The sequence below is a fragment of the Euleptes europaea genome, chromosome 3, assembly GCF_029931775.1.
Source record: "Euleptes europaea isolate rEulEur1 chromosome 3, rEulEur1.hap1, whole genome shotgun sequence".
Lineage (NCBI taxonomy): Eukaryota > Metazoa > Chordata > Lepidosauria > Squamata > Sphaerodactylidae > Euleptes > Euleptes europaea.
The window spans coordinates 118,257,931-118,278,976 of NC_079314.1; the positions used below are offsets into that span (position 1 = coordinate 118,257,931).

At 45.5% G+C, this 21,046-nt stretch overlaps 1 non-coding gene across 1 annotated transcript; it reads left to right on the forward strand.

Annotated features, from left to right (window-relative positions):
- Positions 1-1,808: 1,808 nt before the first annotated feature.
- Positions 1,809-1,880, forward strand: TRNAA-CGC (transfer RNA alanine (anticodon CGC)). The gene has a single exon. It is a non-coding gene; the product is annotated as a tRNA-Ala (tRNA).
- The last annotated feature ends 19,166 nt before the right edge of the window (positions 1,881-21,046 follow it).

Here is a 21,046-nt window from a genome sequence, read left to right on the forward strand (position 1 = left end):
ATGAAATAAACAAACAAATCAATGCATAACATGATTTTCTGAGTCCACTACAAAGTTTGCATTCAGAAACACTCCTCACCCTGCTGTCCTTGTCTGCGGTGATAAGGGAATGAAAATGTGACCGGCAACAAAAGTGATATGGGTGGTAAGGAAACAGCGTGCATAAACATCCACCTGCATATGGGCATACAGGTCAGAGCCTCTAAATAGTTACAAATGCCCTCCGCCTTATCCCACCGCTGCCACCATGCACATAATTGGTTTGAACAAACTCTCACCCGGAGACTGCTGGCTAAGTGTAGTCCCCCAGAAGCTGTGACTCTCTCCCACTGAGGTCTCCATGACTCCCTTCTCTGTGGGTCTGCTTTGACTTTTCAGATAATGCAGAAATGCATATCTTTGACTGTCCTGTGGTGACATCCTACTGAGAAGGTGCAGGACTTAACAGTGGTGGGTTTGGATGTGGGGATCTTGTTAAATTTGGTCCTATTTTCTTTGGAGTATTGAATCAGGAAGAAGGTTTTCAAAGTAATGAATGAAAAGTCAGATATATCGGGCTGGTTAGTGGGTCAGTGAGGGCAAGAGGGAAGAGACCCCACCCTGGCTTCTCACTTGAGCTACCTCATCTGCAGCCACTGAATGCTGCTGGAGAAGAACGTGGTGCATCATTTCCATATACAACAAAGAGAACTACAAATCTTAACCTCTGAACTTGCCTTCTCCTGAATCAAATTATGGGACCATCTATCTCAGTCGTCTGTTCAGACTGGCAGCAGCTCCCCAGGGTCTCAAGCAAATAAAGGTCTTCTTCAGCCTCTGCTTCCCAAGGCCTATTTAGCTGGAGATGTCACAACATGGGCCTGGAATAGGGTTCATGTGGAGGAGTGGGGAATCGAACCCGATTCTCCAGATTAGACTCCACCGCTCTTAACCGCTACACCACTCTGTCCTGTTCCATTTATAGAGGTTTAATATGTGGTAAAGCTTTTCATAACATAGAGGAAAATAACATCACTCAGTAAATAACATCCCATTAAGCCAGGACACTTTTTTTCTCTAGGTAGTTGACACTCCTAATGAGTATCCTTCAAAGTCAGGAAGTACGGGAAATGTCTTGACCGCAGGGAAGCATTAGGAACTCATCGGCTCAGTGTTTTCCACCACCAACTCCTTTGCCAGCGCTAATATGGGGAAGGAAGGGGAGAAAAATGGTGACAGGTAGGCAAATGATGGGCAGGTTCCCGTGGCAATGAGTTGGACACTGAGTGGAGCCCAGCTGGATCATGCAACCCTCTACTAAATGCACTCCAAATTAGCTCCCGGAGACCAAGCCCATTCTGAGCTGAACCTACTGTTGCCAACCAGGGGTTGCCAACTGGCCCGAAGCAAAATGTCCTATGTGATAGAGCAAATGGGCAGCTGAAGCTTTCTGTGGCACAGAGCAAATGACATCCCCTTGTAAATACCATGCCCATTAAGGCTCTATTAAAAGGACAGGACATTTTTCTGCTGGCCAGATGGCAACCCTATTAATGCCAACTTTTCGGCTGGTGCCTTCAATATCAGGTGATGGGATCTAGATCCATGCCGTGAAAGCCTCCACTACTCATTTGTGAACACATGAAGCTGCCTTATACTGAATCAGACCCTTTTTCTATCAAAGTCAGTATTGTCTACCCAGACTGCAAGCGGCTCTCCAGGGTCTCAGGTAGATGTCTTTCACAACATCTACCTGCCTAGTCTCTTTAACTGGAGATGCTGGGGATTGAACCTGGGAGGGTTAGGGGAGGGGCTGTGGCGCAAGAAGAGGGGCCATGGCTCAGTGGTAGAGCATCTGCTTCGCATGCAGAAGGTCCCAGGTTCAATCCCCGGTGTCTCCAGTTAAAGGGACAAGGCAAGTAGGTGATGGGAAAGACCTCTGCCTGAGACCCTAAAGAGCTGCTGCTGGTCTGAGTAGACAATACTGATTTTGATGGACCAAGGGTCTGATTCAGTATAAGGCAGCTTCATGTGTTCATGTGACCTTCTGTGTGCCAAGCAGATACTCTACCATTGAGCCGCAGCCCCTCTCCATGGCTCTCCAGGGTCTCAGGTCGATGTCTTTCACATCACCTACTTGCCTAGTCCCTTTAACTCCCCTATATATTAAAACTCTGTTAAAGGGAAAGGATGCTTTTTATCTCCCCTGTAGGCAACCTTAGCTGAGCCCTATGGAGTATATCCATCACTGAAGGCCCACACCGTTCTGAATTTTTCCCTAGTGCATGAAAGGCATGGGGTGGAATCTGGAAGTCCCCAGATCAGAAACCTGTGAATCACAATCTTGTGCTTGACTTGTCAGCTCAAAGAGGCATGTGCTGAATTTCTATTTGACCAGTCGCTCTTAAAGAGATACAACCCCATCCAGAAACCCAGAGAGATCGCTGGTGGGAAGTGCCGTCAGGTCACAGCCAACTTAGAACAACCCCTTGGGTTTTCAAGGTGAGAGAAGGTGGTTTGCCACTGCCTGCCTCTGCATAGCAACCCTGGACTTCTTTGGTGGTCTCCCATCCAAATACTAACCAGGGCTGACCCTGCTTAGCTTCTGAAATCTGACGAGATCAGGCTAGCCTGGGCCATTCAGGTCACAGGATGAAGAAAATAGTAGGAGTCCAGTAGCACTTTAAAGACTAACACAATTTCTGGCAGGGTATGAGCTTTTGTGAGGCACAGCTCACTTCTTCAGATACCAGGGGATGGAGAGATTGAGGAATGCTAAATCCAGCCAAAATGATGCCATCAAAAGGACTTATGAAGACTACTGGCTTATATGGCATTATCAGGAGGACACATCTGAGAAAGGTATCAACAGGCTCTTAGCTATGCTAACTGAAAAGAACTCCATGCCCAGTGGCAATATATCTTAACACCAGTTGCTGGGGTGAGGGGAGAGGAAAAACAGTGTGTTGCTTTCTTCTTTGGGTACGCTTCCTTAAGTCATCTGATTGTCCACTTTGGCTAATGAACTTGATGGGCTGCTTTATGTCCTTATCCAAGATTTGGAGAGTCTATTGAACAATGGAATAGGATAGTAGTCTATTGCAATGATTATTATAGGGATTGTGTTGTTTTTACTGCCTTGGCCTCTACCTTTGGATCCCCACTTACTACATGGTTTAAAGTATACCTTAGCTTAGGTAGTTTGGTGCTCACATTGTCTTTTAATGGTGTACTCTAGCATTGTTCATTAAGAGCCTTAAGGTATATGAGCACATTGGGGCCATGGCTCAATGATAGGGCATCTAATTGGCATGCAGAAGGTCCCAGGTTCAATCCCCGACATCTCCAGTTAAAAGGAGCAGTCAATATGTGATGTGAAAGACCCTTATCTGCCTGAGACCCTGGAGATCTGCTGCCAGTCTGAGTAGACAATGCTGACCTTGATGGACCAGTGGTCTGATTCAGTATAAGGCAGCTTCATGCTTTTGCTCTATAATCCGCCTTGAGTCTCATTGGAAAAGATGGGTAGAAATAAAGAAATTAAATAATGTAATCTGCTCCGTTTTCCAACAAATCCCGATTTTTGAGCAGGAACAAATTGCTGATGTAATCTTACTTCTGAACAGAAGAGGGAGACCTGCTCTACTTTAGCTAAGCAGCAACGAAGCATTGAATGCAGCGGACTAAAAATTGATGCAGAGCCAGCAAATAATCAAACCCACGTAGGGAAGGGGAAGATACCAGGTATAGAATCATAGAATGATAGAGTTGGAAGGGGCCGTACAGGCCATCCAGTCCAACCCCCTACTTAATGCAGGATCAGCCTAGAGCATCCCTAACAAGTGTTCATCCAGCCTCTGCTTGAAGACTGCTGGTGAGGGGGAGCTCACCACCTCCCTAGGTAGCTGGTTCCACTGTCAAACAACTCTTACTGTAAAAAAATGTTTCCTAATATCCAGCTGGAACCTCCCCACCTGCGATTTAAACCCATTCTTGCGAGTCCTATCCTCTGCTGCCAACAGGAACAGCTCCCTGCCCTCCTCGAAGTGACAGCCCTTCAAATACTTCAAGAGAGCAATCCTGTCCCCCCCACCCCAACCTCCTCTTCTCCAGATGGAATATTCCCAACTCCCTCAGCCTTTCCTCATAGGGCTTGTTCTCCAGGCCCCTGATCATCCTCGTCCGTTGACTGTCTCCCACATGAACACATGAAGCTGCCTTATACTGAATCAGACCCTTGGTCCATCAAAGTCAGCATTGTCTACGCAGACTGGCAGCGGCTCTCCAGGGTCTTCGGCAGAGGTCTTTCACATCACCTATTTGCCTAGTCCCTTTAACCGGAGATGCCGGGGATTGAACCGGGGACCTTCTGCATGCCAAGCAGATGCTCTACCACTGAGCTACGGCCCTTCCCTTAAAGGATCAAACCATAGTGTTTCTAATGATTCCTGGAACTACCCGTTGTCACGTCTGGGTTAAAGCTAGAAGTGATGTCCCACCACAGAAGCTCCTAGTGGTTTAAAAAAATTCTCCTGATGCCACTCAGAGCAGCATCAGGCAACAGCAGCAGTCGGAGAGAGGTAACCTTAGTATTAAGGCATGGAAGCCCTACCAGAAAACCCAGTGACCATTTCTTTGGGGCGCAAACAGGGTCCAAGTGGAACTCAGCAACAAATGAAAGAAATGCAAGCTAATGATGTGATAACCATCTTCAAGTACTTGAAGGGCTGTCATATAGAGGAGGGTGCCGAGTTGTTTTCTGTTGCCCCAGAAGGTCGGACCAGAAACAATGGGTTAAAATTAAATCAGAAGAATTTCCATCTAGACATTACGAAGAATTTTCTGACAGTTTTTCCTCAGTGGAACAGGCTTCCTCGGGAGGTGGTAAGTGCTCCTTTTTAAGAAGAGGCTAGATGGCCATCTGTCAGCAATGCTGATTCTATGACCTTAGGCGGTTTGTGAGAGGGAGGGCATCTTGGCCATCTTCTGGGCATGGAGTAGGGGTCATTGGGGATGTGGGGGAGGTAGTTCTGAAATTCCTGCATTGTGCAGGGGGTTGGACTAGATGACCCTGGTGGTGCCTTCCAACTCTATGATTTTATGATGTCCCTAGTCAGAAGAGACAGCTTGAGGATTTTTTTTTTAAAACCAATTTTCAAATATTTATATCCCACCTTCTTTCCTTAGACTCAGGTGGACCTGATAGGTCAACCAGTGGTTCAACCCAATGGGGCAACTTCATGCCTTCACAGTTCTCATCCCATCATCAGGAGACGCCAGGTTGGGTACTGCAGGGAGAGAGGATCAACACACCAGAGAAAAATTACAATGGGTGTCTGTAGCAGTAGAAAAGAGCAAGAGTCCAGTAGCACCTGGTTGGCCACTGTGTGAACAGACTGCTCAACTTGATGGGCCTAGGTCTAATCCAGCAGGGCCATTCTTATGTTCCTAAAGACAATCAAAATTTCTGGTAGAGTGTGAGCTTTCGTGAGTCACAGCTCACTTCCTCAGATACCGATGGAATGTGAATCCCTCTATCCTTAAGTAGAGAAGAGTGAATTCAGATGGCCAATGGCACAAGCATGTAAATGTCAATAGCAGGTAAATGATATTAGCAGGCGTGATTGGATCAGGTGTGATATGCAGAGGGATAGCAGGCGTGGAGAAATCAGCATTGGTAATGAGACAGGAATCCCAAGTCTCTATTCAATCCAGGAGTATGCATTGTCTTGAGCTTCATTATTAGTTGTAATTCAGCAGTCTTTCTTTCTAATCGCCCTTTGAAATCCCTTTTGTAAGGGAACTGCTGCTCGTAAAACAGCAGCTGAATATGCTGGAAGGTTAAAACATCAGATAAAAGTCATTGCAAGGAGGCTACTATATGCCCTGGGCTTTCCCGTCAGTTCCTTTAATCAATGACATATGAATCAGCAAAAGAATTTATTAGGACCAGAGACTGTGAGGTAGAGAGTCAGCATGATTTGAACAAGATTCAGAATTCCCCTTTTTAGAAAGAACCTTCTTATTAGGAACATCACCATGCCTTATCTGTCAGACATTACAACCATGAATATCGTAGGTAGGGTTGCCAGGTCCCTCTTCGCCATCGGCGGGAGGTTTGGGGGCGGAGCCTGAGGAGGGCAAGGTTTGGGGAGGGGGGGACTTCAATGCCATAGAGTCCAATTGCCAAAGCAGCCATTTTCTCCAGGTTTTTGCATCTTAAGGTGAAGGTTGCCCCCTTGCTGAAATGAACAGCTTGTGTGCATTGTTCACACCCTACTGCTGGTTTGTGCATGAAAAACCACACACACACGGACACACACTAGCTTTTGGAGCGGATGCAGTTTTATAACTGAGAAGAGGTCGCAGCACCTGTTTGCAGCCTCGGCCTTCCTTTCTCCTCCAGGAGGTGAAATTGTTGTCTAAGGTGCGGCAAATGGATTTTCCTCACTGTAACTGTATTACAAGCCTGCCTATATCCTTTTTCTGTCCACTTCCCATTACTTGATGGACCCAGAGAGCTGGAAGGAGCCTGGAGGTAAATCTCGCCTGAAGCATTTCCCAAAGCCAGAATCATCCACACGTCATATGTTTTATAGCCCACTCTTTGTCCAAATAGATCAGGACAACTTACGCTGCTCGGTCCTCCTCCATTTCCTCCTTGTGAGGTTGACTAGGGTAGGAGAGTGGTGTACAGTGGTTAGAGCAAGGGGGAACGCACCAATTTTTTGTCTTTCATGAGAGATACTTCAGAGTAATGAAAAATATATTGAGCTACTCCCTTTCCATGGCATGTTACCAAGTTTTGTTGTGTCCTGGAGCCCCAGAAATGAAGCTACCATCTACGTAGCACAGAGGAAAATCCTAAAAAATAAAAGCTTTACACAAAATCCTACAGCATATCTTTTCGTGATCTTTTCTTGCATCTTCCTACAGGTGCAAGAGTCACTCTGCTGTATTCCGGCGAGCCACCGGTAGAATCATAGAATCACTGAGTTGGAAGGGACCACTAGGGTCATCTAGTCCAACCCACTGCACTATGCAGGAAATTCACAACTACCTCCTCCCCCCACATCCCCAGTGACCCCTACTCCATGCCCAGAAGATGGCCAAGGTGCCCTCCCTCTCATCATCTGCCTAAGGTCATGGAATCAGCATTGCTGACAGATGGCCATCTAGCCTCTTCTTAAAAACCTCCAGGGAAGGAGAGCTCACCGCCTCCCGAGGAAGCCTCTTCCACTGAGGAGCCGCTCTAACTGTCAGAAAGTTCTTCCTAATGTCTAGACGGAAACGCTTTTGATTTAATTTCAACCCGTTGATTCTGGTCCGACCTTCTGGGGCAACAGAAAATAACTCGGCACCCTCCTCTATATGACAGCCCTTCATGTCTCGGGTTCGCAACTGGTGTACAGAACATGAGCCGAACCACAGGGTATCCCTCGATAAACGAGCCGCCCCCCATTTTAACACCTTTATTTGTTTATTAGATGGGGGGGAATCTTGCTCACTAACTTACTCTTTGTTGGCCCTACACCCGATTACTTCACTGAGGAGCGCCATTTTGCATTATATTTGGGGTGGGGGTGTGGCTCAGTGGTAGAGCATCTGCTTTGCATGCAGAAGGTCCCAGGTTCAATCCCCAGCTTCTCCAGTTAAAGGGACCAGGCAAGTAGGTGATGTGAAAGGCCTCTGCTTGAGACCCTGAAGAGCCGCTGCCTGTCTGAGCAGACAATACTGACTTTGATAGACCAAGGGTCTGATTCAGTATAAGGCGGCTTCATGTGTTCATACTGATTTTCTTGATTCTATTGATTATAGATTTGAGGGGCTGTTTAATCTTAATTTCTAGTTCTATTTTCATACAAATGGTTTTAATGTATTTATGAAATCTAATTTGTTCTGATTTCGTTTTAAGCCACTCTGAGCTTGGCTTTGCCAGGGAGAACAAAATATAATAATAATAATAAAATGAAATTAAGTAATTAACAAATAAAATAAAGGAAGATGGAGATATTGGTCATTTATGCATGGGAGTTTTACCTGAGGTTCATTGTCTGCTGGACTCACACCTTCCTGTTGGGAATCTATGCACCAGCAGTCTCCAAGCTCAAATCAAGTCCCTGCCCCTTTAAATGCTGCTTTGTTATTGGCTTACTTTGTAGTGAATGAATGAATGAATTTATTTTTACAGCATTAGCCAGAACACCTCAGCCATGGTACCAACCTAAAAGAAGTAAAGTAATCTCTTTGTCTGGAAAATATCAAAAATTTAAACATTTAAAATTAAAAGGATTTACAAATTTTAAATCACAAATTTACCAGTTATAATTAACCAACACCATGCTTTGTAGTGCTTATTGTGAGAGAAAATACCCCCCAAACCCAACTGCCAAATAAAAAAACATTTTAAGAAGAAAAACAAAAAACAGAGCAATCTGAAAGGAAGGGGGGGAAATCCAAACCTCGTTTTTTAAAAAGACTTTCTTCTGCTCAGAAAGAGCTCCAAGGAAGTAGGAAGCATTCAAATCCCCACCTCTTTACAGGCTGCTTTGTAATTGGGTGCATGCTTTCTGTGGTAGAAACCAAGTTTGCGTGCCTATGCACAGGGATTTTACCCAGGCTCAGCTCAGGGGAGAGGGAAGAATCGGGTTAGCAGAGGGACAGGAAGTCCAGGGATTTGTGAGGGCTGGCAGCAAGGTCACCTCAAATGGAGGGAAAACTCATGCATAACTCTAAGGAACAACCAAGACAGATCAGGGGTGAATGTGAGTGAAAGTACCCATGCATAAATGACCACCGATAGCAGTTAGTAAGGAATGCAGTGGTTAGTTAGAAAAGCAGTGGGGGAAAACCTGTCCAACGCCCACAACTGGATCAATGAACAGCCGAACTGATGGTTGAAAAATTGTGTCTCTGTTCACCACTGGCAATCAGGGCACAAGCCAAACCATAGAAAGTTCGAGCATCCCTCGATAAATGAGCTGCATCTCGCTAAATAAACGAATAAAGGAAGGGAAGAAGGATGGGAACACTGAAGGGGAGGCGGTTATTCCTGCATTACTCTGTCGTCTCAAGGAGAGAGCAAGAAGCTATCAAATGGCAGCTGGCTGATCCTCCGCCGTCTAATGCCTCTTGGCATGAATACAGATGCTCTCGGCACGGCCTGCTCGCCAGGTGCAATAAAGAGGGAGAAAGCTGCTTTGCTCGCGCTGGACTGGTGACTGACAAATTCAATCTAAAGCACAAACCCCTGAAAGCACTCTTGGCAAAATATGAAAGGGGGAATTAGAGGAGGCAGGGAAAGAGGGGGGGAGACGCTTTGCCTGCTCGCGAGAGCGCTTTTGCCAGAAAAGGGGAACGGCTGGGAGAGAATTCATTACTCTGTCAGGTGATTTAGGCTTTTACATCTTTCCCCCCTCACAGTTCAAGGGACAAGAGTGGAAAGGGGGACGTAGGTAGGATTGCCAGACTCTGGGTGCTTTGGAGGGTGGACTCCGTGGCATTACACCCTGTCGAGGTCCCTCCCCAAACCCCACCGTCCCCAGGCTCTGCCCCCAAATCAAACCTGGTTCTTCAGGTTTGAGGGGCCATAGCTCAGAGGTAGAGCATCTGCTTGGCATGCAGAAGGTCCCAGATTCAAACCCTGGCACCCCCAGTTAAAAGGATCAGGTAGCAGGTTATATGACAGATCTCTCCCTGAGACTCTGGAGAGCAGCTGCGCATCTGAGTAGGTGAAACGGGCCTTGATGGACGAGGGTCTGATTTTGTATAACGTCGCTTCATGTGTCCTCCAGCTTCTACGGAGCTTGCAAAGTCCTGTCATTGATTCTGGTCCCAAGCCAGCCAAATCTCACTCAAGCTCTCTTTCTGCTAACCCAGAGCTGATCTCCTCCAAACCCAAAGAGTAGGGAAGTTCCCCTGCTGGGTGTAGGGTTGCCAACCTCCAGATAGTAATACAAAATCAAAAAATCACCCGGTGCTGTAATGAGAGATTCCAAACAAAAAACAGCACACTCGAAATACCTATCACAAATGCAAAGTTTATAGAGACAAAACTATATAGAAACACCTAACTAACTAACTTATCTAAGGACATGCAATCAGGACAAACAAAATGGTACTGAACAGCGAATATATCCAAAATATACACACGACAGGCTAATAAAGCCAAAAGTAGTCCCACGTATTATACAAAATCACCCCAGTCTTAAGTTAGCTTGGAAACTGGTTTGAATAACCTTCCGGGTACGTTGTAAATCTTCTGTTTCCTTAGTGGTACACGTATCAGTCAGAGTCCCTTAAAAGGGTAACTTTCCTTATCCAGTGGGACCCACAGCAGGGTTTGTTCAGGACCGCAAAAACGGAACGCAATTCCCAGGTATTATTTTGCGTTTCACCAATTACGGCTTCATCAGCCTGAAATTATGAATTGCATGTATCAAAAATTCTAATAAGGTATAGGATATCTTCACAAAACAATTATCACACACATTTATCACACGTTTATAGTCAATGTTAAAACTCCTATAATTATAAGTATGAGTATAAAGATTAAAACAGACCTTGCACGTCTCAGAATAATTCACGAAAGCCTCACATAGAGGTTCTGTGCATTCAAAAAGAATAGGTCTTCTGTAAGAATAGTATATTCTACTTCTCTCTCTATAAACCTGTAGTTGGAAACACAGCTGCTGAGAATGAGTCATTCTATGTATGTTCATGTCATCTTAAAGGGGCAATTGCCTCCTCTTAAAGGGCAATCAGTTTAAATGCAAAAGAAATTATAAAGATATTATAAAGGTATTGTGGTATTTTAAATAGGTATGATAGTGTTTAGGATAGGCGGTTTTGTTCAATTTTAATGAATTTTACCAGATGATTACCAAATAGAAAATTCTTATAAAAAACACGATAAATCCATATCTGTGTTTAGACCATGAGGCGCCAAAGTCTGAAAGAGGTGTATGAAGCGTGATTCATACTGATGTAGAATTTTTTGGGCATTTTTATGATCGAATTGATGAGAACGAAACTGCCATAAAACAAAAAATAATAAATCAGAGTCGGCATGACCTTTTTCTTTATAATGGCGCACAAGGGGTGCCTCTAAAATGCCCGCCCTGATGCATGATTTGTGTTCGAGGATTCGTCCTTACTGGGCGAATTGTGCTGCCAATATAAAATAATTTACATGGACAAAGAACTCAATAAACCACATTGAAGGATGAACAATTTGAAAACTGATGCAATTCAAACTTAAATTTGGAATCTAAAATACTTAAGTTTTTGACTTGCAGGCACAAGGCACAAACAGAGCAGGAACCACAGCGGTAATGACCAAATGTGGTCAGAAGAGGGCGTAAAGGTGATGGATCGGAGTGTATTATGTGACCTCTAATGGATCGGGTCCTTCATAGACCACAACGTGGTGGATTCTGGCAGCCAGGCATTGTTTGTAACTTATGCCAATGTTTTTTAATCACATTTTCAACAAGGTGCGATCTAGGGCTATATGATAAGGACCAAAATAAAGAATTATTCTCATTTGACTTGTCACTCTTTTTAATTTTTTCTATCAAGGACGCACGAGGTCTCAGTTCTGCTCTCATACGACCCTGATTCAAGACAGGAAACGGATAACCCTTATCCTGTAGTTCTTGGGTTAATCTGTCAGCCGCCCTATTATAATCAGATGTGAATGAGGAATTACTTTTAAATCTAAGAAACCTCCAGATAGTGGCAGAAATCTCCTGCTATCACAGCTGGTCTCCAGCCAATAGAGATCAGTTCACCTGGAGAAAATGGCTGCTTTGGCAATTGGACTCTATGGCATTGAAGTCCCTCCCCTCCCCAAACCCCACCCTCCTCAGGGTCCACCCCAAAAATCTCCAGGTATTTCCAACCCAGAGCTGGCAACCCTACCTTAGAGGGAGACTTAGAATCATACAGTTGGAAGGGACCATTAGGATCATCTAGTCCAACCCCCTGCCCAATGGAGGAAATTCACAACTACCCCCCACACACCCCCAGTGATCCCTACTCCATGCCCAGAAGATGGGGAAAAATCCCTCCAGGATCCCTGGCCAATCTGGCCTGGAGGAAAATTGCTTCCTGACCCCCAAAGTGGCGATCAGGATTACCTTGGGCACGTAAGAAAGGGCCATGAGAGCCAAACACTGACACAACCCTTCCTGCCCTCCCTCTCATGATCTGCCTAACTTAGCTTGCCAGCTCCGGGTTGGGAAGTACCTGGAGATTTTGAGGGTGGAGCCTGAGGAGGGTGGGGTTTGGGGAGGGACTTAATGGAATATAATACTAGACAGTCCACCTTCCAAAGTGGCCATTTTCTTCAAGTCAACTGATCTTTATTGGCTGGAGATCAGTTGTCATCCTAGGAGATCTCCAGCCACCAACTGGAGGTTGGCAACCCTAAGGCTGAACCTAGAAAATGCACACAAGAGGCCTGTTTCTTGCCGCATGCTTGAAAACAGGATGACTCCCGCCTGTGGCTCCCCTAGCTGCATTTGTCTCGACAGCAGTTCTGGTCTTTGTGCCCCCTAAACCCTTCTCAGCACAAGCTATTAATAGAGGTGCCGCGGAATTTGGCCTGGAGCTAAATTTCGAGATGAATTTGGAAGTTCCTTCCTACTCAGGAAGAACATCTGACGGATTGTGAGGGGAGCTTAAAAAGAGTGTCAGGCAGCCTAGTGGAATACCTGGGAGGGGGGAGAGGAAGTTGTAACAACCGTGGATCGAAATCTACCCAAAGCAATGTTGCAGGCAAATATTAAGATCCCTGCTTAGCAGGCTAAGAAAGTTGCGGGACATTTAAAGCAGTCATTTATTTTTATTTATCTATAGGGTTGCGCATATCGATATACCTGAACTGAAAATAAACCTAAAATTAGACATTTTGGCAATATTCGGGTTTTGGGTAGGCTGAATACCAAAACATGACAATCTGCCCAAGCCCAATAGGTGATTCCCGAAAAAGTTGAAATAGAATATTCGCCTTCTGTGGAGTCTCCATTTTGTGGCCTTTGTTGTGTTTAAAGGAGAGCTGTCTCTAGGATTGCCAGGTCCCTCTTCGCTACTGGCAGGAGGTTTTTTGGGGGGAGCCTGAGGAGGGTGGGGTTTGGGGAGGGACTTTGATGCCACAGAGTCCAATTGCCAAACCAGCCATTTTCTCCAGGGTAAGTGATCTCGGTCAGCTGGAAATCAGTTGTAATAGCAGGAGATCTCCAGTTAGTACCTGGAGGTTGGGAGAAAAAATAGACACCACTGTACAAGTATCTGGAGATTTGGAAATCAGTACAGAAGTGAAACAATTTAAACAAAGTGCAAAAATATTTATAAGCTACTACATGAATATAAAGACAACACAAGACAAGGTGTACACAAAAGACCTACAAAAAGCCATCCATAAATGTTCATAGGTACAATGAGAGTAATTTTTCAAAGTTGTCTCAGATATGAGTACAAATTCTTCTTTTGAAGGCAAATATAATGTAGTGAGATAGAAGCCGCCAATTTATGGAGGATACGGCTGTTTCAAATTCTTAGCTGTTTAATAATTCTTCTTCAGTCCTTCCTATATTATAAATAATGTAAAATATACAATCACAATCATAGTATACAAGTCATAAATTCTACAACATTAATCAATGAACAATATCTTAATAAAAATACTTACAATAAGCATCCTTCATGTATTTCTACAGATTTCATTTTCAAATTGTAGGTTACATTGTATATCCCACAACAGGTAAGGAACTAGTGCACGTCCCACGGAGGGTAAGGATACAAAGTGTAGCAGTTCCAGCAATGAAATTTACTAGTTGCTAAATAGCTAACCAGTGTGTGTGGAAAGAAAGTTAACCATATGCATCTGTTGCTGGGAGAACCTCTGCACCATTCATTCTTAAAGGGACATGCCAACCATTAAATAAAACACGATAGATCGTTTTCCAAGTTTAATCCAAAAGGGGCCATAGAATTCAAAAGATGGATAAAATAAGCCTCCTTCTGTCTTAATAATTTTTCTTTATCTTGCCTGTCAAATCTCTTAGTGTTCAATTGCCAGATCACAAAATAGCGCAGATCGTTCTCGCTGTGCCAGAATTGAAGAAAGTGTTCTACTACCGGGGCTGATGTTACTCGTGCGCGTATTCTAGACCTGTGTTCAAGAATCCGGGTTTTAATTGATCTAGTACTGGATCCTGTGTAATTTTTTCCGCACGGGCATAAAAGGCAATACACGCAGAATTTTGTATCACAATTAGTGAAAGAGCGGAGTTGAAAGGAAAAATCCAAAACGTTCCTTTTAAATTCCTTGACTTCTAAACATAAATTACAGGCAAGACATTTATGACATTTACAATGCCCACGGGTTTTGTTGCTGTTGGAATCAACAAATATGTCCGAATGTACAAGTTTGTCTTTAATGGAAGAAGTTTTCCTGTACCCTATCTTAGGAAGTCTTTGGCAGCCAGGAATATCACTAAGCAGAGGCCAGTGTTTTTTGATGATATAATTAATCTGCCCTGACAAATGGGTATGTTGTAAAGCAAAAGTCAAAGATTGTTCCTTCGATAATTTTTCAGCATTTTTATAAAGTAACTCCTGTCTGTCTACAGTCTGAATTCTGTTTCTAGCTTTCATTATCACTCTAGGAGGATAGTCTCTATTGGTTAAACCAGTCGACAAAGAGGATGCAGCCATTTCAAAATCTCGCTTTGTAGTATTACGCTTCATTCTGACAAATTGCCAATAAGGCAAATTATGTCTCAAATGCTTAGCGTGAAAAGATTTAAAATGCAATAATGCATTTCCATCGGTAGATTTCCTATACATCCTCACTGCTAATTGATCATTCTGTGTATGATATACCACAGTATCTAGAAAGGGTATCTGTTGGGAATGTACTTTATATGTAAATTTAATACTAGAACATGTATTGAGCCAGGAAAAGTTGAAGGCCACAGGAAAAGAGGAAAACCTGACAAGAGATGGGTTGACTCTATAAAGGAAGCCACGGCCCTCAATTTGAAAGACCTGAGCAAGGCTGTTAAGGATAGGACAAATGGAGGACATTGATTCATCAGGTTGCCATGAGTCGGAAGCGACTTGACGGCACTGAACACACACTAGCTCAGTTGGTGATGATCGGTGGTGATTGGGCAAGGAAGAACCATGTGCTTCATATGAACCTGATAGCTGGAAGGAGAAGATGAGCAGACAGGCTCGGAGATTGTGGGGCATTATTATTAATAGGGTTGCCAGCTCCAAGTTGGGAGATTTTGGGGGTTGAGCCTGAGGAGAGCAGGGTTTAGGGAGGGGGGGACATCAGTGGGATATAATACCATAGAGTCCACCTTCCAAAGCAGCCATTTTTTCCAGGTGAACTGATCTCGACTGGAGATCAGTTGTAATAGTGAGAGATCTCCAGCAACCACCTGGAGGTTGGCAACCTTGTTTGTGAGCTTCCTGGAAGTCTTGTTTGTGGGCTTCCTGGAGGCACCTGGTTGGCTACTGTGTGACAGACTGCTGGACTTGATGGGCCTGGGTCTGAGCCAGCAGGGCTTTTCGTATGTTCTTATGTAATGATCAAAGATGCATTCAGGTGATCCTTGCAAGATCAGCTAGATTCCAGTCCAGTAGCACCTTAAAGACCAACAAGATTTTCAAGGTATAAGGTTTGGACAGTTGTTGACGGGAGCTTTGACCCTCAAAAGTGGAGGCCATGAACATTTTGTTGATCTCTAAGGTGCCTCTGCTCTCAAATCTAGCTGTTCTACTGCTAGGGTTGCCAGCTCTGAGTTGGCAAATACCTGGAGATTTTTTGGGCGGAGCCTGAGGAGGGTCGGGTTTGGGGAGGGGAGGGACTTCAATGCCACAGAGTCCAATTGCCAAAGCGGCCATTTTCTCCAGGGGAACTGATCTCTAGCGGCTGGAGATCAGTTGTAATAGCAGGAGATCTCCAGCTAGTATCTGGAGGTTGGCAACCCTGTCTACTGCAGACCAGGCTAGCCTCTAAAACAATCTTGCAAGATCAGTTTGTCCACTGACAGATTTGCACGGCCCTTCCAATCCTGTCAGGATCAGGCCTTCTCACAGCTCAGAGTTCTGCATGTCTTGTTGATTCCAGTTGGCAGCCAAAAAGGGGGCGGGAGCTGTCTTCCGAGCTCGTTCGTGCCGCGCGGTTTTGCATTAATTTGGGGTTAATTGTCAGGTAATGAATCCGATTTGGCTCCCCGTATTGAAATCCCGTCCGCTCCCAGCTCTGCACCGGTAAACATTTGCATCACAAATCTCCTAGTTCCTACTTGGGATTCACAGCTCACAGATTCTTTGCCGCTATCCGCTTACTCTGCTTCTGAAGCTTCCAGCACATGAATACCGACTGGGAAGGCCCCATCTTATAACCCTGCCCTGCATTTCTTTTAAGGGATACAAACCTTGTACAAATCTATGGTGAGACCACACTTGGAATACTGTGTACAGTTCTGGCCGCCGCACCTAAAAAAGGATACTGTGGAGCTTGAAAAGGTGCAGAAAAGAGCAACCAAAAGGGTCAAGGGGCTCGAGCAACGGCCCTATGAGGAGCTCTTAAAAAGCTTAGGGCTGTTTAGCTTGGAAAGAAGGTGGTTGAGGGGAGACATGATAGAGGTTTTGGGCAATTGGACTCTATGGCATTGAAGTCCCTCCCCTCCCCAAACCTAGTCCTCCTCAAGCTCCGCCCCAAAAACCTCCTGCCGGTGGCAAAGAGGTACCTGGCAACCCTAGGTGGAGCCTGTGAACCAAAACGAGTTTTCAGCTTGTTCTTGGGCTTCAAGAAAAGATTTGTTCAGTTGTCTCAGTGCAGCCTAAAAAGTATCTGGTGCTTTCCTCCTTTTCGGATTCTTGCCAGGTTACAAACCTTGCTAAAACAAAACCCGCTTGCTCAGCCAGCTTGATTCCCCTGCTATGAAGAACACGAATGGCAGTGATTTCAGTCGGAGCTGGCTCCAAAAGGGAGTTTTGCTAAAAATATGGGAAAGTTTGAAAATATCAAACTGCAAAATTGAATATATAAGACTCAGCTGTAAGGATCTAGGTCATAACTGAGAGGAGCATGGAGAAAACACAGGCCCCAGAAGCTGGCGGGAAATTGAATTCAGAGGTGGGGCTGCCAAATCCAGATTTTCCAATCCTAGCGGTGGTAAGAAAATGAGGGATGATTGTGCGGTTTCATTCAATGTGTGTGTGTTGCGTTAAGTGCCGTCAAGTTGCTTCTGAATCATGGCAACCTGATGAATCAATGTCCTCCACAATGTCCTATCTTTAACAGCCTTGCTCAGATCTTGCAAATTGAGGGCCGTGGCTTCCTCTACAGAGTCGATCTATCTCTTGTTGGGTCTTCCGCTTTTCCTGCTGCCTTCAACTTTTCCTAGCATGATTGTCTTTTCCAGTGACATCTTCTCACAATGTGACCAAAGTATGACAACCTCAGTTTAGTCATTTTAGCTTCAGTTCAGGCTAGATTTGATGCATATCCCACTGATTTGTTTTTGGCAGTCCACAATATCCATAACACTCTTTTCCAACACCACATTTCAAAGGAATCTACTTTCTTCCTATCAGCTTTCTTTATTGTTCAGTTTTCACACCCATACACAGTAATAGGGAATACAATGGCATGAATTAACTTAATCTTGGTGGCCAGTGATAGGGCTGTCAATTCGGTTCGGCCCGAACTGAAAATCAGCCGAATTTCCCTTGATTCGGCGGTTTTTAGTTCGGACGGATCCGAACTCAAAACTGGCGGGCAACGGGGGGGGGGGGGGCGAATTCAGCGAGTTCGGGAGTTCGGCGAATAAATCCGGCAAATTCGGGGCCGTCAGTAAGCAGCATAACCGTCAGTAAGCAGCATTCTCCTCCCCCGGCCAATCGGTGGCCAAGCTGGGTCTTCTTCTGGCCAATCAGTCAGGATTGAGTACTGGAGGAATCAGCTGATGTGCGGCCGGCCGGGGAAAGAGAGAGAGAGAGGGAAATCCTCATGTGTGTGTGAGGGGGTGCTTGTGCACATTCGCTCCTTTCCGTGGCTGCAGGGGGCGCATTTTTTGGGGTACCGACCCCAAACTTTCAGGGGATATTCAGACAGGTTTTTTTAAGAGACCACCCAAGTTTTGTAAACATTGGGTCAGGGGGTCCCGAGATATGGGCTCCCCCCCTTTTTTCTTTCCATGGCTGCAGAGGGCGCATTTTTGGGTGTGCCGACCCCAAACTTTCAGCGGAGCATCAGACTAGGCTTCTTAAGATACCCCCCAAGTTTTGTAAACATTGGGTCAGGGGCCCCCGAGATATGGGCTCCACCCCTTTTTCCTCTCCCCCTTTTCCATTTTCGTGGCTGCAGGGGGCGCTTTTTTGGGGGTTCAGCCCCCAAACTTTTGTCATAGCTTCAGAGAATCCCTCTTAAGAGACCACCCAAGTTTTGTAAAGATGGGTTCAGTGGGGGCTGAAATATTGGCTCCCCCCCTTTTCTCTTTCCATGGCTGCAGGGGGCGCATTTTTGGGTGTGCCGATCCCAGACTTTCGGCGGAGCTTCAGTCAAGGCTTTTTAAGAGACCACCCAAGTTTTGTAAACATTGGGTCAGGGCCCCCCGAGATATGGGCTTTCCCCTTTCCCCTATTGGGATGAATGGATCACCCTCGAGAGATGCATACATATGGATCTTATATTGGATACAAATGGAATCATATTGGATTACCCAGCCTCCCAGCCCCTCCTGCTGGAACAGAAGACAGCCACAGTAAGACCCCTTTGGGGGCTTTAATCTATATTTTTTCTTTTCTGTGTGTGTGTGGGGGGGAAAGCAGAGTCTGTGTGTGTGTGTGGGGAGGGAGCAGTTTCTGTGGGTGGGGGGGGGAAGCCAAAGGGGGCTTTTGCCGGTTCTGCCTGGGGTGTGTGTTCCCCCTCCAGTCTCTCTCTCCCTGGTTTGAGGGGGGGCTTCATTTTTATTCTTCAGGTTTTTCCTCATTCATAAGATCAGTTAGGTTATTGATGCTTGCTCAAAACTGGTTTTCAAATGGTGACTTAAAGAATGCATCTGCCTGGTCCCAAGTCCAATGCAAAAGGAGACATTCCACCCCCTCCTGCTCATTATGCATAGCTAGCTGCCTCTGTCCCTTTCCATGGTATGCAAACTCCCAGGTGTCAGGTGTTGCTATGCACTGTTGCAAAGGTTTTGCATTGCGTGCTTGTGTTGCTTTGCAGTTGTATTGTTTTGCAAAATTCTTCACACCTGCCCCACCCTTTGCATATTTGCAAAGGGGTTGCTCTGCAGTTGTGTTGCTTTGCAAAGTTCTTAGCACCTGCCCCGCCCTTGCTCTCATCAGCTGTTTGTCGGGCCGGGAGCTTTGTGCGTGGGCGGCAAGCTCTGCGGAGAGATCCACATTAAGGGTGGGAGGGACCCCTTTCAGGGCCCATATCTCAGCCCCCCCTGACCCAATCTTTACAAAACTTGGGGAGTCTTTCAATATACGTCCTTTGAAGCTCTGCTGAAAGTTTGGGACCTCTAAGCCCAAAAATGCCCCCCCCCCAGAGCCGCGGAAAGGCGCGGTTGTGTTTTTAATGGCTTTGGCCGAATTTTTTTTTCCGAACTTTGAATTCCCGCCGAATTGAACGGATCCGAAGTGGGGGAGTTCGGACTTCGGCACGTACCGAACCCACAAGGGCCAAATTCGGCCGAATCCGAACTGTACCAAATTTTTTTTTTTTGACAGCCCTAGCCAGTGACACATCCTTACACTAGATTCTTCATGGCTGCCCTTCCCAGTCTCAATCTCCTTCTGATTTCTTGGCTCCAGTCTCCCTTTTGGTTGATGATGGAGCCAAGGAATAGAAAGTCTTCAACAATTTCAATTTCCTCATTGTCAACCTTAAAGTTGTGTAATTCTCCTGTACTTATTACTTTTGTCTTCTTGATGTTCAGCTGTAGTCCTGCTTTGGCACTTTCTCTTTTAACTTTCAGCAGTGGTTGTTTCAAGTCTTCGCTATTTTCTGCCAGTAATATGGTATAATTGGCCCATCTCAATTATACCTTAAGCAGATGATGAGAGGGAAGGCATCTTGGCCATCTTCTGGTCACTGGGGGTGTGTGTGGGGGGGGAGGTAGTTGTGAATTTCCTGCATTATGCAGGGGGTTGGACTTGATGACCCTAGTGGTCCCTTCCAACCCTATGATTCTATGATTCTAAGAAGAGTTGGTTTTTATATGCTAACTTTACCACTTAAGGAAGAATCAAACGAGCTTACAATCACCATTCCCTTCCCACAACACATATCCTGAGAGGTAGGTGAGGCTGACAGAGCTGTGACTAGCCCAAGGTCACCCAGCTGGCTTTGTGTGTGTGTAAAGTGCCGTCAAATCGCAGCCGACTTATGGCGACCCCTTTTGGGGTTTTCATGGCAAGAGACTAACAGAGGTGGTTTGCCAGTGCCTTCCTCTGCATAGCAACCCTGGTATTCCTTGGTGGTCTCCCATCCAAATACTAACCAGGGCTGACCCTGCTTAGCTTCTGAGATCGTGTGTAGGAGTGGGGAAACAAATCCAGTTCACCAGATTAAGAACAGAAGAACATAAGAAAGGCCCTGCTGGATCACACCAAGGCCCATCAAGTCCAGCAGTCTGCTCACACAGTGGCCACCCAGGTGCCTCTAGGAAGACTCTTCCGCTCCTGTGGAGGAGTGGGGAATCAAACCCAGTTCTTCAGATCAGAGTCCACCGCTCCAAACCACCGCTCTTAACCACTACACCACGCTGGCAGCTTCATGTGTTCATGTGTGTTAAGTTTTAAGGTGAAGATGAAAGGGAGGGAAAAAAACAACCTTCCACGCAATTGCAATTTCGCCACTCTCGCTTTTGTAATATTTTTCACTCTGTGCCCTCCAATGCATTACTACCCTCTTGGATATCTGAAGTCAGGCATTCCCATTGAAGAATTGGAGGTGTAGATCTGTCCCCGACAGATGACTCCCCTACAGAAAAGGGGCTTAACAAAACACACAGAATATGAAATAGGATGA